The 26501-nt window shown below is 50.2% G+C and overlaps 1 protein-coding gene across 2 annotated transcripts in view; it reads left to right on the forward strand.

Annotated features, from left to right (window-relative positions):
• MYOCD (myocardin) overlaps positions 1-26501 on the forward strand; it is a 156791-nt gene continuing 130290 nt past the window's right edge. The window contains exon 1 of one of the 2 annotated variants that reach the window (XM_080401344.1): positions 1-26501. This exon is cut by the window's right edge and continues 18728 nt beyond it. The gene's annotated coding sequence lies outside the window, so the exon portion shown is untranslated. The other variant, XM_080401345.1, reaches the window with a different exon arrangement.

Here is a 26501-nt window from a genome sequence, read left to right on the forward strand (position 1 = left end):
GGGGAGGGGGCAGGCTGAAGAGGAGCACTGAGGTTATTGCAATGATCAGATGAGCTTCTCATAAATAAGGTTGTTTGGGGTTTTTTCTCTGGAAAAATGTTGATTTTCTAGTGAAAATCACCGCCGACATGATTTGGATGGGAGGCTGCCTGAAGCCAGGCAGTGTGACCCGGGATGCCACAGGGTGACTCATGGGACTTGCAGCGTTGGAAACCCCTGTCAGTGCCACCCTGCCCAGGACAGCCTGTGGGCTGGGACCGGCAGCACCCATGGTCCGGGGGGGCTCACCTGGGAGCTGGGCTGGTGGGCGGTGAAAGTTCCCAGCCACAGTCCAGCCTGCCCCAAACGCCGGGAGGCTCTGGCATGTCTTTTCTAATTAGAAAACTCACCCCTTCCCAGTGAGAGATGGTATTTTAAGAAGCCTTCTGTGATACTTGATTCCATTTTGAGAGAAAACTTTTGACCTTTTTTAATGTTGGAAAAAGGAGCACAAAAGGGGTTTCAAGGCCAGGGAGGCAAGAAGATCTGGTTTGGGGGCATTGTTGCTGTGGGCAGCAGAGAAGGGGCAGCAGTTAAAGCAGATTTTGGAGAGGGCAACAGTGAACTGGTACCCCAGAGCTGTGGGGTGGCAGCAAAGTAAGCAAAGGAAGGGAGCATGAAGAACCAATGCGCAGGAATTGAACTGTACATCAAGACGACATCCATAGTGGTGGGAAGGCTGGTGGATGTGCTCTGAGATCCTCATTTCTCATAGTGTCCGTAACTAATGCATTGTGATGCCCACAGCATCCCAAATCCAAAACTTAACATCCGAAGAACTCCTTGATCCTGATCTTCATTCAAACTAAAGCTGCCGTATACAGATGCTGCTCTCCTAGATTAAATGAGCGAACCACAATTCAGTTTCAACCCCTGGTTGTGCTCCCTGCATGTCTGCTTTCTTTCCTGCCCCATTCCTGTCCCTTTCCCAGCTCCTTCTGTATGGTGAGACAGTGAAGGTGACTGCTGGTCCCTGGGCTAAAGAGGCAGGGAGCAGAGTCCCCATTTATGGCAGTGTATTTTTTCTAGGAACATCTGGATGTAGCCATCTGGTTCTGGGATGTACTGTAGGGCCAAGGACTGGGGTGACTGCAGACTAAGAACAGCTCATGGAGGATCTTGCCTCAGTGGCAGCTGGGCAGCGTGCAGTGCCTGCAGTAATCTGGTTCCTGTGGTGGGTGCAAACAGATCCAGCTCACAGCCCAACTTCAGAGAAATTCACTTCAGGGCAGATTTGGGTCAAGGGAGTGGAGGAGGTGACAAGGCTGCATCGTGCTGTCCTCCTCCATTCATGAACTCACCAAACCCAACCCAGTGCACCACACAGAGCTGGGTCTGTGTTTCGGCTGCTGTAGCTGATGTGTGGTCGCTCTGTGGATCAGTCTGGATACATCATCATCCCTGTGGATTTACTCATGCCTTATACCAGCTTCACTGAGATCAGGATTAGACTGACAAGGGTCTGGATTTAGTTCAGGAGGTCCCCTGGGCATGGATTTCCTCTATGCAGGTAGCCTGCTGCTCCCAGTAGGGTCTGGTGGCTGAACCACACAGTTCATTTTGACGACACAGCCAGGCTATGAAGCGAAATCTGTTGTCTATGTCCACTGAGGCCTCCTCTGGCAGTGCTCCTGCCTGGCATCACAGATTCTGGATTTGCTGAGAACCAGCCAATGGCTTTGGCACTGGACAGCAGGGCATCTCCACCTCCTATCAACCTTTTAGATGATAGGACTTTCATATTGTCTGGAAGTCCTTCAATACTATCTCACAGCAACTCCTCAGCTCTATCGCCCTGCCAATGTGATAGCAGAAAGGAAAAACCCCGGCATGTGGTCACCCGTGCATTTGACATGCCATGCCACATGTGCTCAGGGGTCATTCCCAAATGTCTGCAATGCTGCTATTTCAGGATAAATGATTTCCAGTTGTGAGAGAGGCACTGTGGTTGGTTGCATATGTCAAGTCTGTGGGTTTCAAACAGGCACCTAACATTTCTGAGTAGCCTTTCCTCTCTTATCACAATGAAGGCACTAGGAAATCATCCAGAGGATTGTTGTTAGATGTCAAAACACTGGATGCTTTGTGACATTGAACTCAGATGACAGTTTTTGGAGGGAACTGGGGTACTTGTGAGCAGGGAAATTACAGTTGTAAACCCAGGTAAAGGTGAACCTATTTTGGGTGGTGATGCTTGCTGCTCCTTCTCCTAGTGTGGCACCTGACTAAGCAGGGTGTTGTTGGGTCAGGCAGCCTTGGTGTTCACTATCTTGGGCTGCGTCCTGATGGTCCATCAGAAAGCAGAGGGGTGTTTCAGTGCAGCTGGGAGGTAGAACTTGTAGATCTTCTTAATTTTGAAGACTGTAATAACTGTTAGCTGCTTTGGGTCATGTAAAGATCTTTCACTGTGACAATAATGGAGCCTTCAGAAACAGTTGCTTGATGCTGTACTTGGATCCCCTTCCCCGCGGAAATGGTGGCCATGTCCTCCCTCATGTTCTTGCCCTCAGTGTGATGCATCTTGGGAATGGTGGGGTGTTTGGCCGTCTGGCATGATGCTGGCTCAGGTCTTGTCTTGGGGCTTCATCACAGGAGGTGGAGATGAAGAGGTTGAGGAATGCCAGTGCCACAGAATGGGAGGTTCTGTTCTGTCCAGCCCTCCCTGGACAGCCGATGCCTGCAAACTGGGCTAGTCTGGGTGCATCCTCTATCCTACCAAACGTCTGAGTGTGTGCTCTGCCAGATGAAGCTGCAGTTGCAGGGCCGCGCAAGCACCATTTTTTGTTGAATGCTTCCTCCGGGTAATACGGCACGGCTGTGCTTGGTTCCTGTCCTTAGGACTGGAGTCAAGAGCTATACATTCTGTTATGTGAGCTAGCACATTAATGTAAACAGCAGTCTCCAAAACAGTGGCAGGAGAATTAACTGATGCTATATGCTGCTGCTTCATGTTTTCTTTGGAGTTGAGGAATAGGTTTTGGAGAGATTTTCTTCCCCATTTTCTACTCATGCCCTTGGACACAGCTCTGTTATCCCCAGCTGACTTGCTTAAGCCTATAATCCCTTGTGCTCAAGAGAGTGAGAAGAAAATAGGATTCAGAGTCCAAATGCCTTATGTGTCGGACTCTAGAAGATTCCTACCATATGCTTTGGCCACCAAGCAAAGGGGCTGAGCTCATTTTGCATCCTGCCATGTACTGTGGTTGTGCATAAGGAGCTGGAAAAGCCATGGTGAGGTCTGTCTGTCTCAGGTTTGGTACATGGACCGGCTGAAGCATCGGGAATGCAGCACACACCTGCCGTGAGCTGCCCCTGATGCAGTGCAGTGTCTAATAAGCTCCTATGCATCACCCCACAGAAGTGTGATAGGCAGAAAGATAGGCGGGTCCTGTGTACCCAACTCAAGTAGAGATCTTCTAGTTTGAAAGTGTTTATCTTGCATGCTTCAAACTGAAAACATCAGCAATCATTCTGCTGTCTGAGGACAGCATAGTTAATGACCCAACACATTTCCTCAGAGCAACCACTGACATACAAAGGGGTCTCCAATATCATATCCAACCCTCTGCTTCTTGCCAGCCAGAGATCAGAAGCATCCTGGTCTGCCGGGGCACCTTGCTGGCTCCTCCATGCAATGCCAGCTGCTGTCATGCCCTAGGAATGCCCAGCTGGGGAGATCCAGCTGCTTTTCTACCCGGTGTGTTGCCACAACACTTGAAAGGTGTCAAGTTCCAGCAGTGAGGATGGACCCCTATTATTTTTGACAGTCTGTGTTGGTTTGGTTTACATGCTTCGGTAAAACCTGTAAGCAGCTGTTGGCATGGAAGAAATGTTTATTGTTAGTTGAGGTGAAATCCTCTCTTGCCAGTGAAGTCCGTTGCTGCCTTATATTGCTGCATAAGATAAATTCACAGTCTTAATTTAATATGCTGTCACATACCTGGACTCAGTGCAGCCAGCACTTCCAACAGCTTGCAAATTCAGTCCTCTCCAAGCCCTGTTGTGTAATGGCAACAGCCATCACTGCTGGGGTCTAATGCATCAGGGTTACGAATCCTGTGGATGCTTTCCAGAATCATAGCACAATTCCGGGGAACAGATGGCACAAGAGGCCTTTGCTTTCCAGAATAGATGTACAGATCCCTGGCTGCAAGTCAGGGGCAGCTACAGGGCAGAGATCATGCCCAGAAATGTCCATGTGCCGCTCTCCAGCACTGGTTCTGTGGTAAGTGGGGTCCAGCCACACACTCCAGGGAAAAGGAGCTACCACTGTGTCCCTTAGCTGAGATGCTGATTTTGTTGAACTGGATACCTCCATTACAGCTGGCATAGTATCACTTCCACCACCAGCTAGTAAGCCCTGTTCTTTATTTTTCCACTAAATCAAAGATTCTTCTTGTAGAGATGTGGACTTATAAACACTGTTCAGTCACTTCATCATCTTTTCTTGGATATGTTAAATTAATTGTCCTACTTTAATCTCTCACTAAAACATGCCCTTTAGACACAATGTCTTTTCTGTAGCTCTTTTCTGAACTCTTTTTTTCATTTTTCAGTATCTTAAAAGAAACTCACAAGGCTAAAAATGTGAAGACTCTTCCAGTACGGTCTTATTGATGTCATAAACAGATAACTTTAACACTCTTCTCCAAATCAGTGTTATCCAGTTTCTGCAGGCAAGATTGCATTCCCACATACAGACAAAGCATCACTTTGGCAATTTGTGCTAATATTATCAACAGTGACCCTTAGGTCATTTTCAAGGTCGTGGATTTCCAGGGTACAGTACACTGTCCTGTCAATGACATCTTCATCTTCCTTCTTGAAAGCATAAAATTTATCTGGTTTTAGTGATATTACAATGCATGGTCAGTGATGCCTAGTTGACCGAAACCTCAGTTATCAAATGGTTCAAATGCTGCATATGCAAAATAGATGTTTTCCCACTACAACACATTTCCTAAACTTTGAAAATAACAACTGCAAGTATTTTTCCCCAACAGGAAATCTTTTCTCCAGATTATTAGTAAAGACCTTGTGTTGCGCAGGGTTTGGAGTGGGGCAGTAACGTAGTCCCCCCGGCAGCTCCTGCAGTAGCATCGGATGGTGACACCTCTTAGCAAACACGTTGCAGGATCTGACTGTTGGGCAGACCTAAACACACTCAGCAGAGCAAGTGTCCTTTTTGGTCAATGAGAATCTCAAGCCCAAAATTTCACTGAGTTTCAGTCTTTGTCTTCAGGGAAGGCCGGCATGTCAGTTACTACATTTACAGACCAAACTCCATAAAATTATGTATTGAATTCATGCTTTAACAGCAGAAACAGCTTTTAATTCTCTCTGTGTAGTCTTGTATCAGTTTACCGCAATTTCATCTGGGACTGATGTCAAGTTAAGAGGCTGACAGTTTATTCTATGCTCTGTAAATATTTGTACACTGTTGGCCTTTTCCAGTCCTTTGGAACAATATTCCAACATTTGTTAAAAATAAACATTAATGGGGCAGAGCTCAAGGCCCAAATCTTTGTAAACTCTTGTGTGCAGATTTTCAGGTTCCTGTCATTTGTAAGACAGGCTCTGCTTTCCATGTCTTGGCTTCCCAACCTGCAACCAGTTTGACAGTAGTTGCATCAGTGCTTGCTGTTTTCAGCATGAAGATGTCACCTCAGGGTGTGGGCAGTAGAAAGCATCCAGCAGATGAAAGCCTGCTGCAGCTGGGTATACTGACCCAAGAGACCTCCTCACACTCAGGTTGCGTTTAAGTCTCAACTTCCACAGAGACTGCCAAGAGATGAGAGCTGCAGGGTGGGTCAGCATCGGACAAGGGAGAGGATGGGTGTGAGGCCCCAGCGAGTCATCCGGCACACAGGCAGGGTTGGAGGAATGTCATCTAGCAGGAGTAGGGGATGGCATCAAGGATGTGTGACATCTGGGGTGTCAAATATGTAAGTGGGAAGAAAGCTTGGTCTCCAAACCCATCAGCATTCAGGGATGACTTTTTCCCAACTTTGTCATTACAGGTTAGGATGTTATGCCAAAATTAAGAACTCCAGTTATGCAGAAAGGCTGAGCAAACCTGAGAAGCTAAGTAGGTTCTCCCTTACATCTGACATAAAGCGTCTTCCTCGGGACTAGGCACTGAGTTTGCCAGGGTAGCCAGGAGAAGGTGGGAATTCAGAGCCTTTTCCTGCCCCCTGCTTGTGTAAGGAAGTGGTGATCCCTCCAAACAGCCAAGCTTACTGCAAATCTATCGGGGCAACCCAGAGAAACAAAAGGGAAAGTGGAATGCTTTAAGATGTAAGAGGAGTCCTCCCCTGCCATGGACACCAGGACAACGATACTGGCCAAGGAAGCTGAGAGCTGGTCCAAAAGCTCAGTGTTTCTATGCAGAGTGCCTGGTGCAGCTCTTGACTTGCAGGGTCGAGGTGCTCAGTTAGCACCTCCTGTAAGGTCCCTGGCCACAAAAGAATAGAGGACGTGGGGGAGCACGGACACCTTGTACACCCACCGCCCTGAGACAGGGATGTGGATTGCATATGGAAGACTCCTCCTCGTTGTTTCTTGGCTTTTGCAGTACACCGAACTGGAGAAGATGCCATTGTTGCCTCTTCTGGTCTCACCTGTGTGCTTAGCACCTCTGCCCTTGGTAAGGCCGGGCAGTGGGAATGTGAATCGCTGTGCTGCAGCTGGAGGATGTCCTTCCTCCTCATGGGACAGAGGTGCCACTGGCATCCCCAGCACAGAGCCGAGAGTACAGGCTCTCTGCCTTGCTGGGAAAGACTGACAGAGAGAATAAGGATAGGAAAGCAAGCATGCGTCAAACCCCAGGGAAACACTGAGAAAATAGCCTAAGAGCCTGGTACTATTATTATGTTTCTAGTATTATATAATGGCATGAGGTTAAAATAACACACTCCAGTAAAGAAACAAATGACCTACAAGATACCAAAGCAAAACACATAGGGAGGACAAGCGTGTTTGGCTCTAAATACTCCAGAGGAGGCTTGATGGGGGAACCCTCCCCAGCTGCATCTCCCCAGTGGTTTGCATGTAGCCCTGCTGTGGCTTTAACATGTGCAAAGCCAGATGGAGGCGTAAAACCATGCAAGTTTTCTGGGGGTGGGCAGGGAGGCAGGCAGCTGGGCTTGGAGGAGAGGAGGAACCCAAGTATAGACCCAGACACTGAGGAAGCAGAAGTTTCAGTGAGAGCTGATTTTTGGTGCCAGCTGGAGCTGGCACAGTCAGTCATTCAGCTTGTTGGGTTTTGTCAGGGCTCTGAGAAGTGGACCATCAAGCAGATATCCCAAGGCAAGGCTCGTTGCAAAGGCTGCTCTTTTCTCCTAGAGAACTCGAATGCTGTGAGCCAAAGACCCACTGCCATGGGGGCAGTACTGCTGGAAGAGTCCTAGCCTGCCAGTGAGGATTTATGAGATGTCTGAAGGGTCAATAGACCCCCACCCTTGGCACTGCAAGGCGTGGACCATGTAGTTTGTGCCATAAATCTGTGCTGTCTTCCCAACTCCAGTACAGCTGGATCCAGTCCCTGGTATGTGTGATCCACATCCAGCGCCAGTACATTTTCAGCAGAGGCAGATGGGAGGACGACGGAATGAATCTGCCATGCATGATTGCGATTGTTGTGGGTGACTTGTTTGGGGACAGTGGTCACATTTGATCAGTGGCAGGAGAAAGTGGCAAGTTCAGCCGCACTCCCCGTGGCAGGGATGGCCCTGCCTGGTGCCGCGGCAGTGCTGGAGAGGCTTTCCCAGGGACTCGTTCCAGTCCCCTGGGTCATGGCAGCTCTTTTGATAAAGCTCCCAAGTGGATCACTGACAAAGTGCAGCCTGAAAAACAGCAAGTGAAACCTTCGCACCTTTGAAGCCAAGGGGATTTTTGCCTTGGAGTGCAGTGGGGTGAGGAGTTCTCCCAGCCTCTCCCCACTCCACCCTTGGCTGCAGCGTCAGTAGGCTCAGAGTGGTGTCAGCCTTTGGGGCACAGTAAGGCAGGGTGCATGCTGTCCCGTAGAGATGAGACTGAACGGGGAAAAGTGCATGCAGCCTTTCCCCAAATAGTCCCTTCTGAAACCGAGGGTTGCAATGACACAAGCTGTAGAGCTAGGAAATGCCGAAGTGCATCTGCATCTGCTCGTGCAGAAAGGCTAAGAGTAATGGAAAAGTTCCCACGGCCATCAGAGAAGCCAGCCCAGAAGGACACATGGGATGCAGCCCAGCTGGATAGGAAATCACTGCCTCACGGACTGGACGGTGGCTTCAGTTCCCTTTGGTGCTAATTCCTGCAGGCATCTCCACCTGCTCCTGGTTCCAGGGATTTATGTGGTCAGAGCAGGGTTTCATGGCTGTGCTGCACTCGTGATGGCTCCTCCTTGCCTTCCCCCAGCCCCAGCCCCAGCACAGCCCTGCCGCGTGTCCCACCCTGAAGCACAGCTCAGGTCAGAGCAGGGGGTGGGCAGCAGCGTCCCCTCACTGCCCGCAGCTCACTCCAAAGACAAATAACTCTCTGCCATAGGACCTGAGTGCTACCTGCCAGCTCTGTCACAGGTCAGCTCTCTGTGTCGCAGCTCTCCATTTCACATGCAGTGTGGTGTTGTCTGCAGAGCTGAAATCCTCTCCCCGTCTTCTTTCTCCTTTTCCCCAAGGTAGGCAATAATTTTTTTGCCTTGTTCTTGGATGGAAAGTCTTCTCCTGACGTACAAGATGAGGTGTCACTTCCACGAAACCTCCTCTCTTTAGCAGGAAATATCTCCCTGTCTGAAACTCTTCTTTGCTGGACTATCATTTATCTTTGGGTTTCCACTGGTTTCATGTTTCCTGTTTTCTTCTTCCAGATTGTGATCCTTAACTGTAGATATTTTACAGCTCTGCTTTGCTTTCCACATATCACTGCAGAGATAATCTCTGAGCAGACAGTTTCTTTTTCCTTGGTAGTTATTGGGAAAAAAAGTAACTGAGCTATCAAAACACGACTGTGCCTTTGAAACCAAAAAAGCTCCCTCTGACCGTGCATCCGCCTGGCCCCAGCATCTTACTCAGTAATTGGGAACTCTTCATTTCCCAAGTATTTGCTTTCTGTCTGCTTCTCCTTTAAATTCCCAGGAGAGTGATGGCCGGGCTGATGCTGCCTTACCAGTGGGGAATGCCTTGCACTTGGTTTTGTTGATTCTTTAATCTAAACTAAGTCATTCACCCAGAAAGTTCAAGGCTGTGGAAAGGTGACACTTTGGGCCCCATCCCAGGTGAATGTTCCTGTGCCCTGCCAGTTCCTAGAAGGGTAACGGCTTTCTAGCTCTCTGCAAGTCCAGCACCACTGGAGTCAGCTGTTATAAACCTGCCACGAGGGATGAGAGCTCATGAAAGAAAAAGGAACCTCTTTATTGTTTGTCTACTTTCCTGCCTTTGGTGCTGCTTCCCATCACTGCACTTATCTCAGTACTTCCACTTGAGATGTACAGCAGCAGCAAAACTACATGCACACAGAAATGTTCTTGAAGCAACTGAACCCAACCCGGGTCATTTAACCCTGTCACTGGTCTCATCTCGGCCATTTCCAGGAACCTACTTCCCCTGCCTTTGCTTTCTCAGAAATAAAGTGGTGACAAGTTTTGGACTGTTTTTCAGAAGGAAAGACACAAGACATGGAAAGCTGTAGTCCGTGCACCGGAGGAGAGCAGTGCAGCTGGTGATATTTTTCTAGAAGCTGAACTCAGTTGCTGTGATACTGAGGTCTTCCCACTGTTTTTCCATCTACTGCTGCAGAGATCATGAGTGGGAGGTTTCTTGGGATTTTCAGATTTTCCCCCAGAAAGTACTAGGGCGAGTGGCAGCGGAGGCAGGGAGGAGGAGGAGAAATCTGATGTCAGGTTATCTTTCCAAAGGAATAAAAAAGCAGTGGCTCTTTGCATGAGACAGTCCTGCTCAAGACCTGACCCCTGGTCATGTTTACATCTCTGCTGTTGTATACGGAGCACTGAGATTCCAGTATCGAGAGCCAGCTCAGGTGATGCTAAAGGCATAGGCAGGAGGTGCTGGATTCACATTTTCAGGGAACGGTGACCTTCACGTGGAGTTGCAAGGCAGCTCACACACCTTTCTGAGAACAGCCTAAGATACTTTACAGACAGACCAACCTTTGGACTGGCTTTCATGGTTGCCTGGGCTGGAGTCCAGCCCTTGCTCCCACTGACTCAGGATCCATCACCCTCTTCAGGAGGTGTGAAGCCCCAGGACACGCTGACAGCCAGTGACCATCCTGTCATTACAGCCTGAGTGGCTACACAGGTTGCTTATAACCACACTCCCGTGCCAACCCTGTCCCTCACGTTGTATATCTTGCTACCCCACCGAGTCTGGCATTGATACTTCTCATTGTTGGACTCAAAGCTTCAATTTGGAAAGACCTTTTCAGTGGTTTGGGAGTGCTGGTAGGGGGGTCTGGGAAGAGAGGCTATGTCCATACGCGTCTGTGTGCATGGTACACCAATATGCTTGTCCTGACTTTTATTGTGAACAATTTTCACACCTGTCAGTCATTTCTCACCTTGCATCTCTCCTTGCTGTAAGCAGATTTATTTCCCCAGCTGATTAAAAGGGCCCTACCTTCACAGACCAGGTGTGCCAGCAAGACCCTGCCCCAGCACTGCCAGCAGCCCACGGGTCACCTCCCTTTCCTGCTGCTGAGCCACCACACGGACTGTGCCAGTATTTTTTTGATGGGGGGTAGGTGAGGATGAGCTGCAAGCTTGGTCTTCCTCCTGTGTTAGATACTTTCCCTCCTGCAGGCTAGCTTCAGCCCTGCTCAGGTCTCTAACACCACAGCCACACGCTGCCCTGAAATCCTTCTGTTGTTCTATTGGCAGATTAACAAGGGTCTAATTAATTCATTTATCTAATTAATGAATTAATGTGTCTAATTTCATTTTGAACTGCTGATAGCACCTGCCTTTATAACCTGCCATGGCTGCCTGGTATTTAGGTATTGATTAGTGGCTATAGAAATAAGTGTGTATATATATATATATATAAATACGTTGTAAGTTGGTTTTCTGACAGTTTCATCCTGTGCCCTGCTTCTAGCACAGTGGGGGTGAGAGTCCAACATTCAGCTTACCCACCGCCTCCATGAGCTGTAAGCTATGCTGCCTCAACCTCCTCTTCTCCAGAGCCTCCTTGCAGGTATCTGCTCATGCAGCAGCAGCTTTATCCTCGCTTCATTTCTGTCCCTGCTCTCCAGACTTTCTCTGTCTTCCCCATGTCCTCCTTGACACATAGAGACTGGGTTCTGGTCACTTTCTGTCCTGTTCTCTGTGCAGTCAGAGCTGCCCCAGGCTGGGGAATGTGTTGTGGAGGTCCCTGTAGTGTGCCAGCCTGCAGCACTTGGCAGGGCATGCAGGACCTGGGGTGATTCATCTCCAAGCTCTCAGTACTTCCCACACGAGCCCCGGTGCTAATAAGCCCCTGCCCTAACATACCACCAGGCTGTCCCCATGCAGTGTGGCCTAGGTGGCTGTTGCAGGCAGTGGCTGGCACCAGCGTACCCCAGTGATCCCTTCCACCTCCTGAACTTGTGCTAGACCCTAAAATAATTGTGTTTGTCAGCTGGGACAGGGATGCTGGGTGGCTACTTTCCAATTCCAGCAGGACGCAGAACTGTAACCCCTGCTGCCAGCCCCAAGTTCCCCTCTGCCTGGTGCACTAGGCAGGGGCTTGAGATGCAGCGAGCGTGTCAGTGCTTTGTAGTGGAGCTGGGAGCACCCCAGGCTCATGGATGCCCTTGGAGCACACCCCTGAGCCAAGGCACACGTGGGGCAGGTCTGGCAGAGGGCATGCTGATGCGGACACAGCGCATGCATCTCTGCAGAGCAGAGCCCCGGATTCTTGGCAGGGCTGGCTTACACCTCCTACATGATTATAGCCTGCACTGCAAAACTGGAGCTGAAATTTCCACACATGGTACTTGTCGACTCGTTCCCCAGCAGCTTTGGGGAGCTGTCTCTGCCGCCTGTCACGTAACTGTTAGCTTGGAGGAATGTGCTGGTGTTTCTTTCAGGGGATTACTAGGTCTTTCCTGTCCTGTTTTTCCTTGGAAAAGCCCTTTCTGTCTGCAGGGCCCAGGCAGGATCTCTGGGCTATGTAAAGCTTTGCACCACACGGCACACGCAGGGCTCTTGCCTGCTGCTTGTGTGTCTGTGTCAGCAGGGAGCAGCGCGTGGGGCTGAGCAGCTCTGCAGTGCAGAGGAGCAGGCAGCAGGCCATGGCTTGCAGTGCTGAAGCTGCCCGCTTTGTGTGAGCGACCTGCTGGGGGGGGGGGCGGCTCATCCAGATGGACCCTCTGCCCAGAGCAGCAAGCAGGGTGCAGGTGTGTGGCAAGCCCCTGCAGAAGCACAGGGAGGCTGTTGTCCATGCTTTGGGCTCCCCTTTGGTCCCGGGAGATGGGGCACTTGCCTACCGCGGTGCTGCGTGGGCAGGCAGCTCCTGGACTGCCTGTGCGCTCCCACTCGCAGTGAGGAGGAGCCCTTCCTTCCTCCTGGAACCCAGCGTCAAAAGCTGGTGGTTGAGCTGGACACCACCCATCCTGGGATGTCCTCACATCCAACGTACCTTGACATTCCAGTGGCGGGGCAGTACACCTGGCATGCAACAGTGGGATAATCTGGAAATTCAGACTCTGGCCATCATACAGTGGGTTTAGGCCTAATGTTTAAGCTCATCTAGAGAATTTCTTTTCTGAGGTAAGTAGCAGGAAGCATGTGACCCACTTTCTTATTTGGAACCAAGAGACATTTCCCATGGGTCCACCCAATCTGACTGTTGTTTCTGTGGGGCTCAGCTGTGCTGCATCGCTGTGTCAGTCTCACGAGTCATTGAGCAGGAGGGGTCAGTAATTCAGAGCTCCTGTGAACTGCAGGCTGGAGAACGAACTCTTTGAAGTTCATTGTTATGGAGCCCCAGGAGAGCTGGTGTGGGCCTAGGTGGCAGTGCCACCAGGAGAGGCCAGGTGGCCACCCTCAGAAGAAGGCAGAGCAGCATAGGGATGAACAGTTGAACTGTTCCATGTTCCTCAGGACAAGGCAGGCTTAGCCTCTGCTCAGGCTTTCCACTAGTCTTGGTGGCTCTCAGGATCAGTGGCATTTCAGACAAAAGCAGTCATGGGTTGTAAAGGCTCCAGTTCCACCAGTGGCTGTCCAGCCCCAGGTTGGAGACCCTCAGCCAGGCATCCTGCTAGAGAGCCTGCAAGCACGCTGAGACCTTCTAGCCAGACCTGCAGGGCTGTAAGAAGCAGCTGTGCTGCCCAGCGAGGCCAGGCTCAGGACAGTGCAGCCTACCTGGAGGCATCTCCTGTGTCTGCTCCTAGCTGTCCAAGTGCTGCAACTCCTCTGACAAGCTGTACACTTGAGGCTTTTGGATTAATCCACAATGAGCTCCTATTTTCTTGTGGGCTTTTATATACTCATCTTCCTATGTGCTGACTGCTGAAAGTCACTCTTTCAAAGGATCTCTAGAAAAAAGTCTTTGTTTATGAGGCAGTTGTAAGTCAAGGTCAAAAAATATCTCATGATTTCTGTTTGCCTTACGAGTACAGAGATGAAGCCAGCACTAGCTTGCTTCTGGATCACGCCAGGTTTCACTGAAGCACAGACTCCCTGTTTGCAGCCCCAGAGATGGCGAGGAAGTGCCTTAGTCATTGCACCATTTTGAGGAAGACTGAATCATAGCTTTCCTAGGGAAAACTGCCACCCCTGGAGTCCATTCTGGGCTGCCCATTGCCTGTTTAGGAGTCAGCACTCTCCCTGGTCCTTCAGCCGATACACGAGATGCTTCTGAAGTGATTTGAAGATGTTGCTCAGACTGGCCCATGGGCAGGACAGAGACTGGTCCCTCTGCTTTGCTTGCTTTGGGTATAGACCCACGGCAGATGATATGCGCTTGTGCTGTGTGCCTGGGAGAGAGCTGGAGACACAGGAGCATGCAAAAGTCTGCGTGTCACAGGCGCATTCTGGGGTGAATGAGAGTGTGCACAGGGCTCATGGTCTGCCTGGGACACTGCAAGGTGCTGCTGCAGAACAGGACTGAGAGACACGAGCATTCTCTGAAGCAGCATTTCCTCTCAACTGATTTCCTCAAGTCTCAAAGGGTGGCTTTTCCCAGAAGCAAATCCATTCATCTAACCTATTGCTGCTAAAAGGACTCTTAGGGATGGCTGCTACCCTGCATCTGTCCGGGCTGCTCCCTACAGCATGCTTGTAAGTGGATCTGATCTCCGAGAGCAGTGCAGAGCTCCCGTCCCTGAGAAGCCCCTGCATGCAGCCGCAGTCGGACGGGCTGCAGGACAGCGCAGTGCTGGCGAGAGCGAAGACTTTTGCTGAAGAGGTTAAAGAGTTACCTTGAGCTGGGATCTGTATTTTGTTAAATTATTTGAAAGAATAGCATTTCTGCTGTTTCCTTCTCCAACATGTAGAAGAAAAATGACTGTATTATGGTTGTGTCTAGCATAGTCTTTGGCACAAGGCCAACGGGATTTACAATGGCAGGGTGAAAAGTCTAGAGGCAAGGCAGTTCATTTTGCTGTGGACAGTACTTACAGGGTCTGCAAGGACCAATCTTACAGCGGAGAAGGGGCCCGTTGAAGCGCCAAGAGGGAAACCTGCCAGCAGAAAGCTGCTGGAGAAGCCATTTGTTCTGTCCATGAAACATGAGGTCAGCAGGACCCTCCACCTCCTGCCAGGCATGATAAGAGAGGGACAGCAACAGAGTAAGATGGGCTTTGTCTGTTCTGGATAAAAGATCAATTTTATTGCAGCTTTTTAGGATACAGAATTTTCATGCTGTGCTTTTCTAGCTGGAAAAGCACATCTCTTATTCAGAACCATTTTCAGAAAGAAGCATCTGGCCTTAATCCCTGGAGGGGTGTAAGCAGCTGAATATTGATTTCTAATACTCTGCACTACATTCACATGCATTCCTGAATCAGATTTTGCTCTAGATCAGGTATGGCTGCCAGGATGGGCAGGTCTCTGTTCTGCTCTGGTTCCCATCACAGCAGGTACTGAGTCCTTTCCGGCTCTGCTTGAATGCTGTGTCCTGCTTCTTGTTTGCTCTCCTCTCCTCACCAAAGAAAGGAGCTCAGGCAATGAAGAGTCTTGCCCTGAGCAGAGCGTCATTTTGGAGTGTGGACGGGGGCTGTGGCACTGTGTGGACAGCTGGGCACAAGGCATTTACTGGATGGAGGCTGCAGACTGTGCTCTGCAGGGATAACACCTATTGCTGTCGCGGAGAGGGGATGCACAAAGCTGCAGGATGGGCTGTCCTGTCCTGTGCTATGTAGAGCTGCAGGCAGTCCTGTAGCTTTGCTGCACCAAGCTGTGGCCTTGGGGGGTGAGGGCTGAAGCTTTGAAATTAATTGGCATGGTTATAAAGATAATGTGTGGCAGCTGGGACTGATGTCTCCCTGCAGGACCTCACCTCATGCTGCTGAAGGGGCACGCAACCTTATTTGATATAAATCAGTGACTCCCCCATGCTGAAGGCTCTGTGCCTTGAGACGTGGCATGGGAGAAGTTCAGCAAGGGTCGCCAGTTGTGGATGATGCTGTGAAAACTCAGGAACCCAACGGTGTTTCTAAACCACCACAAGGTGTGTGAACCTTCTCCAAAGCAGCACTAGCTCTGCCTGTAAACCTCTCTGCCTGGCTCAGGATGAGTTAAAGTGGCTTTTCATTCCCCCAGCACTGTGGTGGGTATGTTCATGTAGTACCCATCTGTCACGGGCATGGAAGCCCACCCCTTAGCAGTTCACTTTGTGATTGCAGGCAGTACTGGGTGGGACTGGAGAGATGGACTGTTTGCAGAGAAAACAAGGGATAGTCTGGAGGTGTAAAAGATAATTGATTTGCTTTATTGGTTTGCTCTGATCAGGTCTTACAGTGGGTGGAGCTGGAAGAAACCAGTATTTTCAGGTGGATTTCAGACCTTCAGGGACAGGCAAACCTTTTCTCCAAGGAAGGCGCTGGCTTTTGGATCAGGACTGGCTCTGAGTGTTCATAGCCTTAGCTGGTGACCACAGGCAGAGACTGCAGGCACGGACACCGTTGCTCTTGAACTAAGCAAGCAGTAAGTCAGGCTTCACAGGCACCACCTGATGCAGCAAGGTGCCCTGTACCCTGAGCAGTGGTGCTGGACATCTGGGTGTGGGTGGGATCCTGCCTTGGACTGAGCACATCATCCCTTCAACGGAGTGAGCTATGGCTCTCCACTTCTCCAGCTGAACAGGCCAATCCATCACTGAGGTCCATTAAACTTCTGGCCAGAATCTTTCCCTCTGGTGTGGTAAGATCTCCAGCTGGATGCATGGGTGACTGGGACACACTAGCCCTGTGTCCTAGCCACCAGGTGTCACATCCAGGAGGATCATTACAACCTGGGTTAGGCGTCCCTTCAGGAGGCACTGCGGGCTTGCTTTCTCGGAATGGACTGTAGCAGATCCGTACCTGACAGCGGCAGCAGACCCTTGTTTTCCTGTGATGAGTGGCTCAGCAGGCTGCGATGAGCAGGGACAAGCACTGATTTACGCAGCCATATCCTCAGATAGGTTTTCAGCAGTAGACAGGTGCTCTTTAAACTGCTTTACTGGTGAGCAATAAGATATATTTTAAAGACTGAAAGAGAAAATTATTCTGAGAACCTGCCCTGGGAAATGTGTAGTAAAGATGAATCCCCGTGGACTGAGTAACACTGGAGATACAAGGCTGCTGCTCCCCCTTGTAGGCCAATGTCAGAAAAGTTGCTCTGAACCTACAGACCAGTGACTGGCCTGCAGCCTGGCCCTTGGTCCCTATCCAATCTGGACACCTCAGGCTTTGTGTCAAGTCTCGGAAAGTGAGCTGAAGCCATCTCATTTTCCTTGTGTCATCTTGGATTCTGGTAATGTCCTGGCTGGTGTGTGTGAACTTCACACCTATTGTGTAAATTGAAACACAATAAATTGGCATCTCTGACACCAGCTGTCCAGGACAACCTGCCACTGAACTGGCTGTTGACAACCTGAAAGTCAAGTGAGCCTCCATGCCCCAGCCAGCTGGGAAGGAGAGTTGTCTCCTAGTCACCATGGGCTCTTGGGCCAGGCTGGTGAACTTTGCCAGTCTATGGGGTCAGGGGCACAGGTCCTGGCTCTGTGAAGATGTCCCCTGGCCCAGCAGAACCAGGCAGCTGTGTCTGTGAACCGCTGTCCTACCTCTCACCAGCGAAGGGCAGGTTGGTGAGCTTTCCTTGTACCCAGGCTTTTAAGATCATTGATGCTCCCCATCCCTGAGCACAGGTGGAGGGAATGGGTCAAAGCCAGCTCTGCTGGGGCTTAGCGGAGGGAAAGGGGAGCAGGCATCAGGGCTCAGCTCTGGTGGTGAGTGTCTGCCCGAGCATGCAACTGCCTAAATCCCAGAGATTACTCACAGCAACCTCAGCCCAAGAGTTACTGCTCAAGGAAAAACTTCAATGTCAAGAGCATGAGTAATAACCAAGCTGGCACTTAACGGTTCAAACAGAAGATAAGAGCTAAGGCTGGATTCTCAGAGAGCTCGTTTTATCTCTTTTATATATGTCACAACTGAAGAAATGAAGAATATAAAAGTTATTTACTAGCGTTTCATTCTTGCAGTACTTTAATCATGTCAAGTGTGCGCTGACCCCATGGTACCATGGAACTGGAGAAGGGATTAACAGATTAAGGGAATCCTCTGCCTCAGTAGGACCAGGTTTGGGGTGATCTTCACCCTCTGACCCCTTCACAGCTCTTCCCCGTTCGCTGGTGAAGCTGCAGTGCTACTCCTGCTCAGCTCTGAGCCTTCCCCTCAGGGTGAAGAAGACATTGTGAGCAGGCAGGAGGCTGGAGGTGGTCTGGTGTGGGCAGCTGGCCCAGCCCACGGGTCAGCTCCTCTGGTTGTCGGAGAGGAGAGAGGAGACCATCACCAGGCTGTGCTTCCCTGCTCCCGCCGCACCTACCGGCGCGCTCCGTGGTCCTGCCGAGTGGACATGCTGCAAGCATCAGCTGCAACAGTCTGGGACTAACAGCAGAGGCACAGAAAGGTGAGAGAGCTGGTGGGGGCTGGAGGCACGAAATTCAAAGAGGAAAATGTAAGAAACCATCTCTGTGAATGTACTGTGTGGGAAACAAAGGTAGGAAAGAAAATGGGAGAAAGGAGGGGGGAAGTGACAAACTTGAATTCAGGAAGTACAAAATACATCTCAGGCTTCCTTGATTCTGTGATATCGACCTTGGCAATGCTGCGTGTACTATCCTCAGCTGAAAAACGATCTTCCCTATAGTAACTTTGTCCTGGCTGTGAACGAGGTGGTTCTGAAGTGGTGACCCGTGTAGCTCCTGTAAGCGATGAGCTGAATGAGAGCGGCTGGGCAGAGCAGTGGCTGGTGCGGGCATTTGACAGCGCCTGGGGCTGCGGGCGCTGCGACAGCCTGAATGCAGCCTGAAAACTGAATTGTATTCAAACAAGTTTATATTGGTGCAGAAATGCAAACCATTTAGCGGCGGTTTGAAACATGGCATGTCGAGCTGAGCTAAACAGCAATGAAAGGTGCGGCGTTCTCAGTCTACACAGACCATCAGGGTGTTTACGTGGTGCAGGCAGAAGGATTGCTCCAGGGGTTCAGGAGCAGAAAAGGTCAATAATTAATTATTGAACAGATGTGACAGTTTTGCCTGCATCTTCCTATAATTTGACTGCGAGCAGGTGGTGACTGTCTCAAATCTGTCTGTGATCGGCAATCAATCTCTGTCACTGAATGATTCTTGACCTTTGAAACGTTTGCATGCTGGAAATGTACCAGAAATTCAAGTCTGTGCCCTTTGATGGTGCCCCAGGTAGGTCCGTGCGCTTAGGTCTAGCCTCGCAGGCAGAGAGGGAAGCTAAATGTTTCTGGTCTCGGACAGGCTGTATGCGACGTACCCTTGAAGGGTGAATTTTAAATATGATAGTTCTGACCACCAGCTGCAGTGTGGGCTATTCAAGTGTTTAAACTCTAAGATCACCTTTCTTAATTATTCTTGTTAGTGGTGCTATGTGCTGGCTCATTTATGGAAACCAAGTAAGAAGCAGGTAGGAGTGGGGTACTGGGGTAGACTGCATCTGCCTGAACACCTCAGCAGGCACCAGGGGAGTGTTAGGAGAATCCTCGTGTGCCAAGAACTGTCCAAGTACTGTGATGCTCCTGGTCAAAGTCACATGCGCTTGTTATTCTGAGATCAGGACAAACGCCAGCTGGTAGATGGAAGGGTCTTCCAGGAAAGATGCATCATCACAGGATGGGCAAAGGGCTGGCAAATGAAAGTCTGGGTGCAGGCCTGTCTTGGCTGATCCGGGCAGACCAAGAGTGCTCTCAATGGCACTTTAGAGAATGTGTGTTTTGACAGCTTTAATTCCTCTGATCTCATTTTACATAAAATGCCTGCGATTTTGGCATCAACATCACCCTTTACAAAATGATTGGTACCTCTGAAGTAAACCAAACCTCAGTTCAGGGCAATTAAAGCTTACATTTAATATTCAAGATTGAAGATGGGCTTGCCGGTAACGACAAGCAAGTGAGTAATAATCTTTGCAGCTCAAGTCACTCAACATCCCTCACCTCAGGAGTCTATCTTCATTTGTCAGTAAGTCTGATGAACACCCATGCCATGTATCTGCCTTGTGCTAGATTTGTTTGAAACATCGCAGTGAAATCAGTTAAGTTGTACCAGAGAATAAGGTTAGAGAAAAACAGTTGATTTTTGCCTATTTTCCAAAATTCTTCTGACTTTTATTTTGAGAAGGTCCAGCACATGCAGGCTGTGGAGCAGCATATGACATTTGGCAGAGATGGTGGTGCGTATGTCAAGATGTGCCTCTTGCTATCCTAGAGAAAAGATGCCCAAATTTGGGAACGTTAAAAGCATCTGAAAAGTCTCAGTTCACATATCCTCAATGGAAACTAGCTTGAGTTCACACCTAAAATCTTGCAGGAGTTTTTCTATGCTGCCCATGTTGCAGCCCTGTCCAGTGTGTTGTTTTCCACGAGTCCTGCTGAGGAGAGGCATGTGAGAGGAGCGGGCTCTGGACATGCCCGTCCTGAAAAGAAACACAGATCCTGGAGGGCAGAAGAAGAAAAGGTGAGAAGGATCCTGGGGTGGAGATGGACTCGGGAGCCCAGGTAGGAGCGCCGGAGAAACCGTATGGGGATCCAGGTGCGGAATGGGTAGGATGGGTACTGGCATGAAAGTCTCAGATGCCATCTCTCCACCGAGGCCTCAGCTGTCTCCCAGAGCAGCGCAGGCAGCAGCCAGGGAGACCTCCAGGCTGGGGCTTTGCCCTCCCTGCCATGGCAGCTTCACAGCTTTGGGGTCTTTACCTGAGAAGGCAGTTTTGCCTCCTGGACTTGGAGTGATGTGAAGGAAGGACTGCCACCTGTGCATGGACAAAGAGAAAGCACTCCTGTCTGTGCAGACGACATGTTTCCAATAGTGAGACTGCACTGTCTCATGAGGATTGTTTTTTATTTCTCTGAGAAATGAAAGACCCACTTGTCCATATTCTCATCCCTCAAAAGGCACTAGTCCTTTTAGCAGCAGCATGACCGCTTCCACTTCCAGAATTGAGAGGAAGGCTTCGTGCAGCGGCTTTAGCGATAAGAATCTCCTTGAAGCCACAGAGCTATTGCTTCTGAGCCACTGTATCACTTGTGAAAGAGTCAGGAACCCTGCCAGGATGATGCTCTTGAAACACAAGCAGGCAGCAACTGTTCTGTGCTTGCAGCTCTGGATCATCTCTCTGCAGTGCAAAAATCCAGCAAGCCTCTTAGCTACCGCGTGGCATTGTCTTTCCTAGGAAAGCCAGTACCAAATCTGCTGAGCAGTAGATTGCACTTGGAACATACCTGGCCATGCTGAGCTTTAGCTCTGCACACACCGTGGGGTCTGGAAGAGCTCAGCCTGGGGGAGAGCTTTCGGCACAGACAGGTTCCTCCCAGCAGCTGGCCCAGCTGCCTCTGCAGCTGCTGTAACTCAAGAACCTGTGTGATGCAGAGGGACCCGCTGCAGGCGTGGGAGCCCCTGCTATGGCAGGAGTGATGCAGGTGGGAGTGTGTGACACTCGCTGCTCTCGGGGCTGAGCAGAAGAAGGAGGGAAGCATTAGGTCTGGAAAGCAGGAACATGCTGAATGCACCTGGTGAGTGGATGAGTCTGTTACCTCTGGTCTCACCCATGCCCTAAGCACAGTGTGATGCTCTGTTACAGTGCTGTGTGAACAGATGGGATAAAAGACAGGAGAGGACTGTGTGTCCCTTCCCTTCTGTGTGGCTGAGCTGGCCGCAAAGTTGTGCCATCAAAGCTCTCAGCCTGCCTGACCTGCACGCCAGGAGAAGGGCTGAGGTGTCAGCCAGCGTATGGCTGTATGGTTCCGTGATCTGTCAGGGCTGTAACTCTACACACCACTAACAGGAGAGGTGGGATGGGCAGGAGAGCTCCTGGATGATAAATAGCACAGAGACATGAGGGGCTGTGGCTTGGCTGCAAAAAGGTGGTTGTGCCCCTGGGTGAGGATAGGAAGAATTAGAAACCTTGCTGGGAAGAGAAGATCTCTTGAGCTTCCTGACATGGACAGGGCTCTCTCGTGGCATCAGCTGCCAACAAGGCAAGCTCTGGGGGTGCAGGGCCTGCCTGTGGCAGAGAGGGGAGCGGGACCTTGCTGCAGCACCCGCTCTGTCCCGATGCCTTGTGTCTGGGACAGCCTCAGTGAGGCTGACAAGCAAGCGCAGCCCAGGTCACACTCTGCTCAGACAAGCAGCATATTCCCAACTCTTACCAGCAGAGCTTCAGCACAAAGACCTTTAGATCTTTAGATCTTTGGTCCAGCTTTCAGCTTGTAGCTCACCCAGAAGCAGGTGGCATTCAGGTGACCTGCAAGAGGCTATTCTGTGTTCTCCAGACCCACAGCCAAATACCACTTCCCTGGTTCAGCTTCTAAAGGTGGTAGAAACTGTCAGCTGTTCTCATTCTTCCATTTAGAAATGGCTGAGCTGATTTTGCTGAGATTTTAGCAATTCTAGGAAAACTTAACCTTGACATTTGATTTCCAGCTAAGTTGATAGCAGAGCTTGCTAAAAACAAAATATAAAATCTTATCTTTTGAATACTGAAACTGCATTAGTAGCAGATGTTTGTTTTCTGCTTCTGTTTATTTTCATAAAAACATTCTGCACAAAATCTTGTTAGGATTTTTTTTGGCATTTTAGCTAGCGATACTATTATTTCAGTGCTTACAAGTGAGGACTCTCACAGAAGGCATAGGGCAGCACTAATTAGGGACTCAGTATGCTTCTCTGCCTAGAGCAATCATGCTTAATCTTTCCTTATATGTCAGTCTTCCCAGTGTCTCAACCTTTCCCACCAGTTCCACGCTCTCTGGTCTTTGCCTCAATGCAGTAGCCCTTCTCTGTGATACCTGTTGTGATGGAAATGCTGCAGCCCTGTCCCAAACCTTTATGCAATTTCTGTATCCCCACCCACTTGACACTCTTCTAATCTGTGTGCTTGGAGTCTACAGTCCCCAGCTACAGGGTCCATCTTTAGGTGGTGACTTTAGGTCCAAGAAGACAGCAGACGCTCTTGATTTCTGTTATCCCCCAGGGATGGGTGAGTCTGCTGCACATCAGGCAATCACCGGCTTCCTGGAGCAGGAGCCTGGCTGTACCAGTCCATGCAGCCACTACGATGGGAGAGGATAAGAAAGCCTTGCCTTCATAAAACCAACAGTTGCAGGACCCAAGAGCATCTCACTGTGCTCGGAGGTAGTCAGGGAACACTCCTGCCCTGATGCTTTGGGCAGGACGTGGTACTGCAAGAAGGCAGGATGGTCAGGGGTCCCAAGGAGATGCCCGAGACGTAGGTTCGCACCCACCTCAGATGTAAGGAAGCTCCCTGGGAAAGGTGGTCATCTCCCCCACTCCTGACAGCGCTTCTTCCTGGCTCGGTACAGGACGCCTCAGTCCCCTTCTGCAGTGGCCCACCTCGTGCTGCTGAGGTTGAACCACCGGGTGAGACAACCCTCCGTGCCCTGTAGCAGCCACAGGAGCCGGGTTCTGGTGAGCAACAAAATTTGTGCCTAAGGATTTACCTCTGCTCTCCTACAGCATACAGGGGGCTGACATACACCATTCCTCCTGCTCAAAAGTTCAGCTGGTATCTCATCAATTCGCAAGCCCAGTTCAAGGTAAGGCTGCTGTCATCCCCACGTCCTGACCCCACGTGTGATGGTGTTATTCAACAGAAAGGGTACTAGACTAAACTATCCTGCTCATAAAGATAGTGCAACGCACGGTGTACGTGTGCAGTCGCTGTGCCAGCGCTCTGCAGGCAGGTTTGCTCTGCGAAGTGTGGTCTGACAGGGCGGGAGAGTTAGATTTACGCTACTGGGGTTGTGTCGTTACAGGCTGGAAGACCAGGAAAAGGAATGGTGTGGGGGAATTTAGGGAAGGGAAAACCAACCCTGGAAAAGCTGCAGGCTTGGATTCTGGGAGCCTTTCACAGCTTTCAGCCCTCTGCAATCTGATGAGGGTGAGAAAAGTCACAGGAACAGCACCTGGACCTTGGGGTAGATGTATGGCAATATGGGACCACCATGGGCAGAGGTAGGTGCAGGGGAGCCTGTCCATCACCGTGGTCCCTCCCTCACCTCGTACACCCACTAGACCCTGCTCGATCTGTTCCCAGGAGAAGGTCTCTGCTTTCTTCAGGTAGGGTGCAATGTTGTCCATTGCAGTTGCTTCACGGTTAAAAAAGGTGCTGGGCTGGTAGCCCAAGGAGGGTCAAAGAAAGCAAGCCCTGTGATCGGTGCAGAGGGAAGGTTAGCACCAGGTGAAATGGCAAGGCTGAAGAATTCAGTGCTTTCTCTGCTTGGGTTGTTTCTGGAGTTATTAACTTCAGTGAAGTGATTAATGCAATCAACTAGCTACAAAGGGGGAGAAATGTGGATTGAATAAGAAAAGAATCAGTTTGAGAGTGCTTAAATGAGTGAAATCCACTTATTTTCACCTCAGCTGGGCCTGCTGAAATTCTGTGGAATTTCTCTAGATCATTTAGGGAACTGAAGCCATCTCACAGCTCCTGGCAGCTTGTCCTGAGAACAAGGGCAGGGACCAGATTGTGTCTGTTCTCAGGTGGGGAGAAAAAGGATCCAGAGATGAGGGATAATTTATGCCAATTATACTGTGAAATACTGGAACAAATAATCATATGTGCGATTTGCAGACATCTAGACTAGGACACGCTGAGGTGTAGCAGCCAGCTGACAAGGGGTTATGTCAAGAAAAATATTGATGTTGAAATACCTCCTTTCCGTTGTGCTGACATATGTATTGCAGGCAGAGAGAAGCAATAGCTGTGACATAACTTAACGATGCAGAGAGTTTGCATGCTGTCAGGTGACACACTTGTGTACAGGCAGACAGGAGAGGGTCTGGATGGAATTGGTAAACTTTGAGGTACCAAGCATCCTTAGTGGTTGTTATCGTTCGGTGTCCATCTGAAAGGCTGTGGTGAATGAGACAGCCAAGGTCTGTCCCCAGTGAGGTCCACCTGAAGACTTCCGTGAATTAGCAGGGTGATGGAGCAGAGGGTATTTACTACTTTGGTGGTCGATCATGAGCTGGGAAGAAAAGGAAGTTCACAGCAGGGGCAGCATTAGGATTCAGACTGGTTTAGAGCAACTGGAGAAGCAGCCTGAAAGCAGTGAGGTCCCATCCCTTAGAATGCATGTGGAGGCCCACCAAGCATGCATCCAGCCCAGGCCTGGTGGGGGGCTCACCCAAGAGGTAGGAAGATCATACCTGTTTTCCAGGACCTGTAGTGGCTCTTTACCCCAGGGTACCAGCAGGATGGGGACCTCCTGCAGCCACCAGCAGTAAGGAAAACCAACCTCAGGTTGGTTTCTTCAGCCAGCTGCTGCCTCCTGCAGGACTGGCCAAGGGGAGGAGAGCTCTGGTGGAGTGTCCCTGCGGGGAGCTCCCAGGTCACTGCCCACAGTCAGACAGAGCCTCCAGGGCACATACAGCTCTGCTGACAGTCATAATTTTTTCTTCAGAATCATTTTCCAATGGAAAAGTATCCTTCTTACACTAGCTCAGTAGATTTTATTTGGCAATCTGAAATGCCATCTGTCTGGCAGCTTCATGCCTGCCTGCAGGAAGAAAGCCCAGCTGGCAAGAGCCGGGGGGGGGCACTGAGCACCCCAGCTATCAGTGTGTCCCACTCAGGAGCACTCAGGGAAGGACATGTGGGGAGCTGAGGACCTGAGGGCTTTGGATCCAGCAGTCTTCTGGAGGAAACTGAAGTGGCAGGGGTCAGGGTCCCAGTGACCTCCTATTTTCTCCTCCTTCCACCTGCCCTTGGGAATGGGGGATCCCCAAGGGGGTTGAAAGAGGCAGCCAGTCTGAATTGGTTTCCTACATGGTTCCTCCATCATTGGAGGTGTTCAGGACTCAGCTATACACAGCTGTGGCATGTTTTCCTGCTGTCGTTAGTCCTACTTTGAGCAGAAGCTTGGCCTAGAGATCCCCAGAGGTTTCTTCCACCAACACACCTGTGACTGCACAAGAGTGAGGACAACTCTCCACTGCGGTAGCCCCTACCACATGTGAGCTCCCCCCCCCCCCCGCCTGGCAGGACCCACCTGTGCTGCATCTGACAACTGCACCTGCACCCTCTTGCTCACCAGCGTTTAAACCTCCTGGAGCCAAAGCGGACACAGCGGTTTCAGCACTGGTGGTCACAGGCACTGAAGTCAAGATAATCACAGCAGTTAAGGCGTTTTCCCCTCTGCCCTGGCCCACCGTGTGGTGGGAAGGTCGGACACTTTCATAGCCCTTCATCCAAGTGGGGCAGCCGTTCTCTTCCCTCTCCTTGCATGGCCCCACACCTCTTCTAAGCTGAGACACTTTTTGAAAATTAAGTAGAAGAAAGATGCTGATCTATTGTTTGATTGTAGGTTGGCTGGGAGAAAAAAGATGTGTCTGTGAAAAACAAAGATGCAGCTCTTGCCTTTGCCAGGGATAGTATTTTCTATGAGAGGGGGGAATTTTGGTGCTGTTGTGGCAGGTCCTGAAGAGAACTTACCTGGAAGGCGAACATAATTTGTCATTCACTTACAAAAAGAAAATAAGAGGCAAAAAAAAAAGCTGAACTTGGATTGAATTAGGTGCAGGAACTTTTTCACAGGATGAGCAGGTGTCTGGTGATGCCTGTGTGCTTGCAGTGTGGGAGGAACAGCAACTCATCCTTAGAGAGGAGCAGTGCTTGCCTGGGTCAGCACCTTGTGTGGGGAGAGACCTGGGAAGGACAGGAGCTGGGAGTGGGTACCTCTCTATCTCAGCCCATGAGAAGATTTCCATGTCTTTCCATTCCTTGCCTGC

Source organism: Falco punctatus (genome assembly GCF_963210335.1).
Source record: "Falco punctatus genome assembly, chromosome: 1".
In the NCBI taxonomy this organism is placed as follows: Eukaryota; Metazoa; Chordata; class Aves; order Falconiformes; family Falconidae; genus Falco; species Falco punctatus.